Raw genomic sequence first — 8,470 nt, 5'->3', positions numbered from 1 at the left:
TATCGCCTTTCTCAAGTGGCCCATCAAGAGACACTAGCTTATGCGCGTGACCCCGACCGCCCCCGCCTTTGGGATTTTTTCCTCTGTTTGCCGAAAAGGAGATTCCCTGTCGGAATATTATCGCTTTTCTACGAGAAAAATGACGTAAAAATTGATTTTAAACAGCGGTTGACATGCTTCGACGTACGGCAATGGAATACTTTGAATTTTATTGTCAGGAATTGCGCCAAGCGCGTGACACTTCTTTACTATTTCGGATAGTGTCTGGAACGCACGAACAAAACGCCGCTATTCGGATATAACGATGGATTATTTTGGACCAAACCAACATTTGTTATTGAAGTAGCTGTCCTGGGTGTGCATTCTGACGAAGACAACAAAAGGTAATGACATTTTTATAATAGTAAATATGATTATGGTGAGTGCTAAACTTGCCGGGTGTCTAAATAGCGAGCCCGTGATGCCAGGGCTATGTACTTAGAATATTGCAAAATGTGCTTTCACCAAAAAGCTATTTTAAAATCGGACATATCGAGTGCATAGAGGAGGTCTGTATCTATAATTCTTAAAATAATTGTTATGCTTTTTGTGAACGTTTATCGTGAGTAATTTAGTAAAATGTTAGCGAATTCCCCGGAAGTTTGCGGGGGGTATGCTAGTTCTGAACGTCACATGCTAATGTAAAAAGCTGGTTTTTGATATAAATATGAACTTGATTGAACAAAACATGCATGTATTGTATAACATAATGTCCTAGGGTTGTCATCTGATGAAGATCATCAAAGGTGAGTGCTGCATTTAGCTGTCTTCTGGGTTTTGGTGACATTATATGCTGGCTTGAAAAATGGGTGTCTGATTATTTCTGGCTTGGTACTCTGCTGACATAATCTAATGTTTTGCTTTCGTTGTAAAGCCTTTTTGAAATCGGACAGTGTGGTTAGATTAACGAGAGTCTTATCTTTAAATAGCTGTAAAATAGTCATATGTTTGAGAAATTGAAGTAATAGGATTTTTAAGATTTTGAAAATCGCGCCACAGGCTGCAAGTGGCTGTTACGTAGGTGGGACGAATTCGTCCCGCCTAGCCTAGACAGGTTAGAAGAGAATGACTCCTCAACCCAAGAGGCCCTGGAGCAGCTGTGATCAGGTTAGAAGAGAATGACTCCTCAACCCAAGAGGCCCTGGAGCAGCTGTGATCAGGTTAGAAGAGAATGACTCCTCAACCCAAGAGGTCCTGGAGCAGCTGTGATCAGGTTAGAAGAGAATGACTCCTCAACCTAAGAGGCCCTGGAGCAGCTGTGAGAGAGCATCAGTGTTGAAGCATTTGGGGAAATTTAAAGAAGGTTTCCTGGAAAAGAGGATTGACTGTTACGTAAAGGGTCAGAGCCACTGAGTGGACAAAATATTAAGGATACCTTCCTAATATTGAGTTACGCCTGGTCAGTTTGTCATGGAAAGAAAAGATGTCCTTAATGTTTTGTGTAAATTACATAATAATTATACATTTATGGATTGTTTTATGTAGCCTATTGTTTTCTTTTTATTCAACCTGCCATCTACCCACCTGGGGACTGAGGGTTATGAGAGAACCCCCACATCACTAGCTTCTCTTTATTCAACCTGCCATCTACCCACCTGGGGACTGAGGGTTATGAGAGAACCCCCACATCACTAGCTTCTCTTTATTCAACCTGCCATCTACCCACCTGGGGACTGAGGGTTATGAGAGAACCCCCACATCACTAGCTTCTCTTTATTCAACCTGCCATCTACCCACCTGGGGACTGAGGGTTATGAGAGAACCCCCACATCACTAGCTTCTCTTCATTCAACCTGCCATCTACCCACCTGGGGACTGAGGGTTATGAGAGAACCCCCACATCACTAGCTTCTCTTTATTCAACCTGCCATCTACCCACCTGGGGACTGAGGGTTATGAGAGAACCCCCACATCACTAGCTTCTCTTTATTCAACCTGCCATCTACCCACCTGGGGACTGAGGGTTATGAGAGAACCCCCACATCACTAGCTTCTCTTTATTCAACCTGCCATCTACCCACCTGGGGACTGAAGGTTATGAGAGAACCCCCACATCACTAGCTTCCATGTTCTGCAGCCTTGTAAAGATAAGGAGGGGACGACTGGGAGGCAGGTTGGCATTTATTGTCATGAATTACATTTTACATTTGAGTCATTTAGCAGACGCTCTTATCCAGAGCGACTTACAGTAGTGAATGCATACATTTCATAATTTTTTTTTTGTACTGGCCCCCTGTGGGAATTGAACCCACAACCCTGGCGTTGCACACACCATGCTCTACCAACTGAGCCACAGGGAAGACTTGCCCTGGAGGCAGGTTGGCATTTATTGTCATGAATCTTGCCCTGGAGGCAGGTTGGCATTTATTGTCATGAATCTTGCCCTGGAGGCAGTTCAGCAAAGTATTCCCTAGCTGGCACAGGCACAAAGTAATACAATCCGATTTTAATCCTAACCTCAACCCTAACCACACTGCTAATCCTTCCCTTAAATTAAGACCATAAAACAACATTATTTTCCACAGCCAATTCTGACTTTGCAGCTGACATATCTAGAGGAAATCGCACAGTTCTGCCTCCAGGTCAAGATTCATGACAAACGTCAACATGAGACAGGGAGAAGCAATGTAAAAATCAATAACAAAATTGTTTCCACTATTAACATGCTTTTTCTAGTTTCAAGTATGTTTTATTATGAAAAGTACAATATAACCATGTATACTTGTACAACTATGGAGCGTATGTCCACATATAATTGTACAATTAGTTTTTCCAACATAAAAGACAAGAAATGATCACATTGGTATTTTAACAGTGTTATTGTAAGAGTTTAAATGTTTAAACAGAGGATACATCTAAAACAGGATAAAACAAGTGCAGTATGTTGTGAAAATGTTACTTTAACGTCGACTCATAACGTCACACTATAACTTCATGGGAGTCTTGTGGAAAGACTGCATGTTGTTTTGGGTGGATTGAGTGACGTCTTCATCAACATTTTGCAGAATATTCCGGTAATATTTTCACCTTTTGTCGGCTGCAGACATTCATAAGGAGTTCCAGTAGTTTATTTGCCATTTGCAGGTATTAAAAGTAATACATACATTGTAATTCCTTGTTGGATCTCTCTCACATACAGGACAGTACATACCAGAGGAGGCTGCTGAGGGGAGGACGGCTCATAATAATGTCTGGAACAGAGTGAATGAAATGGAACACATGGAAACCACGTGTTTGATACCATTCCACTTATTCCACTCCAGCCATTACAAGCCTGTCCTCCCTAAATAAGGTCCCACCAACCTCCTGTGGTACAAACACAAACAGTAAAATATATCATAAATGCAAAGTGGTAAAAGATCAGAAAATATTACAAGCCTGTCATGTGTGAGTGTCCAGTGTGTGTCCAGTGAGTGTGTGTCAGTGTGTGTGTTTGTTCAGTGTGTGTGTGTGTGTGTTCAGTGTGTGTGTGTGTGTGTGTCAGTGTGTGTGTGTGTCAGCGTGTGTGTGTGTCCAGTGAGTGTGTGTGTGTGTCCAGTGTGTTTGCCCAGTGTTTGTGTGTATGTGTGTTTGTCCAGTTTAGGTGTGTCCAGTGTATGTGTGTGTGTGTGTATGTCCAGAGTGTGTGTGTGTGTGTGTGTGTGTGTGTGTGTGTGTGTGTGTGTGTGTGTGTGTGTGTAGTGTGTGTGTGTGTGTGTGTGTCCAGTGTGTGTGTGTCCAGTGTGTGTGTGTCCAGTGTGTGTGTGTCCAGTGTACGTGCTCAGTGTGTGTGTTGAGAGTGTGTGTGTGTGTGTGCGTGTGTGTGTGTCCAGAGTGTGTGTGTGTGTGTGGTGTGTGTGTGTTCAGTGTATGTTTATGTGTGTGTGTCCAGTTTGTGTCCAGTGTGTGTGTTCAGTGTGTGTGTGTGTGTGTTGAGTGTGTGTGTGTCCAGTGTGTGTGTGTCCATTTTGTGTCCAGTGTGTGTGTGTGTGTGTCCTGTCTGTTTGTGTGTGTGTGTGTGTGTGTGTGTGTGTGTGTGTGTGTGTGTGTGTGTGTGTGTGTGTGTGTGTGTGTGTGTGTCTGTGTCCAGTGTGTGTCTGTGTCCAGTGTGTGTGTGTGTGTGTGTGTGTGTCCAGTGTGTGTGTGTGTCCAGTGTGTGTGTGTGTCCAGTGTGTGTGTGTGTCCAGTGTGTGTGTGTGAGTGTGTGTGTCCAGTATGTGCGTGTGTGTGTGTCCTGTGTGTGTTTGTCCTGTGTGTGTCCTGTGTGTGTGTGTGTTTGTCCTGTGTGTGTCCTGTGTGTGTCCTGTGTGTGTCCTGTGTGTGTGTGTGTGTGTGTGTGTGTGTGTGTGTGTGTGTGTGTGTGTGTGTGTGTGTGTGTGTGTGTCCAGTTATTATTTCAGGGACACTGAGGATTCATAATGAACCCTAAACCCTGGATAGAGGGGTTCAGTGAATGTGGAGGTGAATGTGATCAGGTGGGTCAGTGTGTCAGAGGAGGCTCTATAAAAGGACAGAGTGCCGGCTGACCAGTCCAGATACACTCCTACTCTGTGGGGGCTGGAGGAGGGGACGTCTATGGTAGTGGAGTTATTATTATACCAGCTGGAGGAGGGGACGTCTATGGTAGTGGAGTTATTATTATGCCTGGCAGAGTAACTGTTGTCAGAGCAGAACAGACTCCAGGACTTGTCATTGTGTCCAAGACAACAGTCCTTAACCCCTCCTCTCCTGCTGATTCCTTTATATGTCACTCCTATACCAGCCCCCATTATCCCACTCCACTCTACCTCCCAGTAACAGCGCCCAGTCAGACCCTCTCTACACAGAACCTGTCTACAGACCTCAAATCTCTCTGGGTGATCAGGATACGGCTGCTCCTCTCTCCTACATGTCACCTTTCTGTTCTCCTCAGACAGAGAGAGGAGTCTGTCTACTGTGTTTGGGTCCAGTGTGAGATCACAGACATCTGATGGATGAAACCAGACACAATATTAGAAATCATCATCATTCACATTAGAATGTTAATAACTCACTTTTCACTAATTCATTTAATGTAGATGTTTCTAGGTATCAAAAGGAGAAGTTAAGGTGACTTGAGACTTGTTGAATGATCACATGTTATACTGTATGGTAATATAAAACACACTTATTCACATTAATTACACACACACATCAACTCTTTGTAAACGTTGGTGTCCCTGATTTCTGCTTCTGTAGAACTACAGATGATATTTAATATGACCAAGTCAGTAATGATGGTGGTCTTTGACTTAACTTGAATTAAGACTTATTCTTAGTCATATTCTTCACAGCAGTCAACACTCACATTTTCTAGGCCCAGGTTTCATTCTGTTCTCTCCACCATGTTCCACACTGTAGCGGTAAGTAGAAAAACAGACAGTCATTGAGGCACACACACACACACACACACACACACACACACACACACACACACACACACACACACACACACACACACACACACACAACTTTGTCCAAGTGGTGGTCAGAATGTTTGTCTTAACTAGCCTGAAAAGTCAAACATGTCTGATATGAACATTGACATAAACCCTCCACATACTTGAGTTTCTCCAGTCTGCAGTGTGGATCCTCCAGTCCAGCAGAGAGCAGTCTGACTCCTGAGTCTCCTGGGTGATTGTAGCTCAGGTCCAGCTCTCTCAGGTGTGAGGGGTTTGACCTCAGAGCTGAGACCAGAGAAGCACAGCCTTCCTCTGTGACTAGACAGCCTGACAGCCTGCAAAGAGTCAAATCATATTAAAACCACACTGCTATTCTCTGGTGGTGAAAATAGTGGCAGTATATTTCTTCAACATATTCAGATATATCAGTCATGAAACCTGCCATATATATTCATAAATTAATGTATCATATTATAAATTACAAATTATCAAAGTTTTGACTGCAGATAGAAACATGTATAGTCCAAATATTTGAGTAGACTGACCAGACCAGTTTAAAAGCAGTATCAGTCAAAAGACAGACAGTGAGGTATCAGATTTAGATTGTATTGAGTATACAGTCCACACCATATCTATTTTGACAGTGAAGATAACATTTTAAATGTGGCTATAAACTCCAACATTTTGGATTTCAGATCAAATGTTTCATATTAGGTGACAGTATATAATGTCACCTTTTATTTGAGGATATTTTCATACATATCTGTTTCACCGTTTAGAAATGAAAGCACTTTATGTATCTAGTCCCCCTATTCAAAGAAGTCATATGTTTTATGACCAATTCACTCATTGTGTATTAAATTAGTCAAAAGTTTAGTGTTTGGTCCCATATTCTTTGACTGCAATGACAACATCTGCCATGATTGAGAAAGATCATGAATAATAATGAGTGAGAGACTTACAGAGGCTTCAACAAAACATGCTAACCTCTCACCATTACCAATAACAGAGGCTACAACAAAACATGCTAACCTCTCACCATTACCAATAACAGAGGCTACAACAAAACATGCTAACCTCTCACCATTACCAATAACAGAGGTTACAACAAAACATGCTAACCTCTCACCATTACCAATAACAGAGGCTACAACAGAACATGCTAACCTCTCACCATTACCAATAACAGAGGATACAACAAAACATGCTAACCTCTCACCATTACCAATAACAGAGGCTACAACAAAACATGCTAACCTCTCACCATTACCAATAACAGAGGATACAACAAAACATGCTAACCTCTCACCATTACCAATAACAGAGGCTACAACAAAACATGCTAACCTCTCCCCATTACCAATAACAGAGGCTACAACAAAACATGCTAACCTCTCCCCATTACCAATAACAGAGGCTACAACAAAACATGCTAACCTCTCACCATTACCAATAACAGAGGCTACAACAAAACATGCTAACCTCTCATCATTACCAATTTATTTATTTATTTCACCTTTATTTAACCAGGTAGGCAAGTTGAGAACAAGTTCTCATTTACAATTACGACCTGGCCAAGATAAAGCAAAGCAGTTCGACACATAACAACACAGAGTGACACATGGAGTTAAACAAATGTAACCCTCTCACCAGGCTTGAATATGACTCTCACAACATTAACATATGTAGAGTATCTCAGCAGCATGGGATGTTAGGTAAGAAGGACATCTCCAATAAGAATTCCTATTGTAAACTATCTAGGGTTATGACAATAGGGTATTAACTTCACATGAAATGATTATAGGTTTCTGTTATTGAATCAGGATAAACCATCCCATGCATTAAATTAAAACAATTAATGACTCCACCAAGGCAACATACATAATGTTCCATATGTGTATTAAAACATTTTCAAACACAAATACATGTTCAGACACAACATCAAAAGAAATAAAATAATAAACCCCAATGAGTCGTGCACAACCCGTGTCCAAATGAAGCACCTCACATTGTGGTTACTCACGACTTGGTAGATATTCCCTCAGCGAAGTATGGCAGTTCCATGCAGGTTTCCTCACCAAGTCCAAGGCAGCACAGCGACCCATGCAGACAGTACTCCTTAGTAACCGATATCCCCATGGCAACACAGCTACCCATGCAGACAGTACTCCTTAGTAACCGATATCCCCATGGCAACACGAACTCGTTAAGCTTCCCAAGCAATTCTCTCCCGGTGTCACACGATGCTAGGCTAACCTCTAGCTGGCTAATACCTCCACAACGAGACGGTAGCTTCAGTCTTTACTAAGTTTTAACTAATTATAACAACTCTTTTATTAAATAAAACATGTATTTCCCTTCATGTCTTAGTAGCTATGGGTTTTGTTGTAGTTCTGTCATCTTCTTTTATAATTTTTCTTCACCAACCGTCCTGAGGTAAAACGTCCATCCTTTCATCAACGTCTTTTTCCCTCCCCGTTAACCAGGTCAACTCCCATTGGCCACAACTTAACAAGCGACCTTATTGGTCAAAACTTAAACTTCAAAGTAAAACAAACTATTCACTTATACATTAAATAAATATTTCTTCAAAAAGCATAATGCATTAACAACATTACAGTTTAGGAGCAATTCAATCATCTTTTAAATATAATACCAATTAATTATAACAAATAAACTCAATACTTGGTTCAAACAAGGGTATTACACAAACATACAGTCAATAATACAGTAGAAAAATAAGTCTATATACAATGTGAGCAACTGAAGTGAAATAAGGGAGGTAAAGGCAAAAAAAGGCCATGGTGGCAAAGTAAATACAATATAGCAAGTAAAACACTGGAATGGTAGATATGCAGTGGAAGAAAGTGCAAAGTAGAAATATAAATAATGGGGTGCAAAGGAGCTAAATAAATAAATACAGTAGGGGAAGAGGTAGTTGGGCTAAATTATAGATGGGCTATGTACAGGTGCAGTAATCTGTGAGCTGCTCTGACAGCTGGTGCTTAAAGCTAGTGAGGGAGATAAGTGTT

General features: G+C 41.5%; 1 long non-coding RNA gene across 1 annotated transcript; it reads right to left on the bottom strand.

The window, feature by feature from the left end:
* Window positions 1-2,142: 2,142 nt before the first annotated feature.
* Window positions 2,143-5,803, bottom strand: LOC145876160 (uncharacterized). Its single transcript, XR_014391444.1, has 3 exons — window positions 5,600-5,803; window positions 5,345-5,391; window positions 2,143-4,984 (listed from the first exon to the last, which is right to left on the bottom strand). It is a non-coding gene; the product is annotated as an uncharacterized LOC145876160 (long non-coding RNA).
* Window positions 5,804-8,470: the final 2,667 nt, after the last annotated feature.

The sequence above is a fragment of the Salmo salar genome, unplaced genomic scaffold (assembly GCF_965601325.2).
Source record: "Salmo salar unplaced genomic scaffold, fSalSal1 ptg000468l, whole genome shotgun sequence".
Lineage (NCBI taxonomy): Eukaryota > Metazoa > Chordata > Actinopteri > Salmoniformes > Salmonidae > Salmo > Salmo salar.
This window is presented reverse-complemented; position numbering and strand designations above follow the sequence as displayed.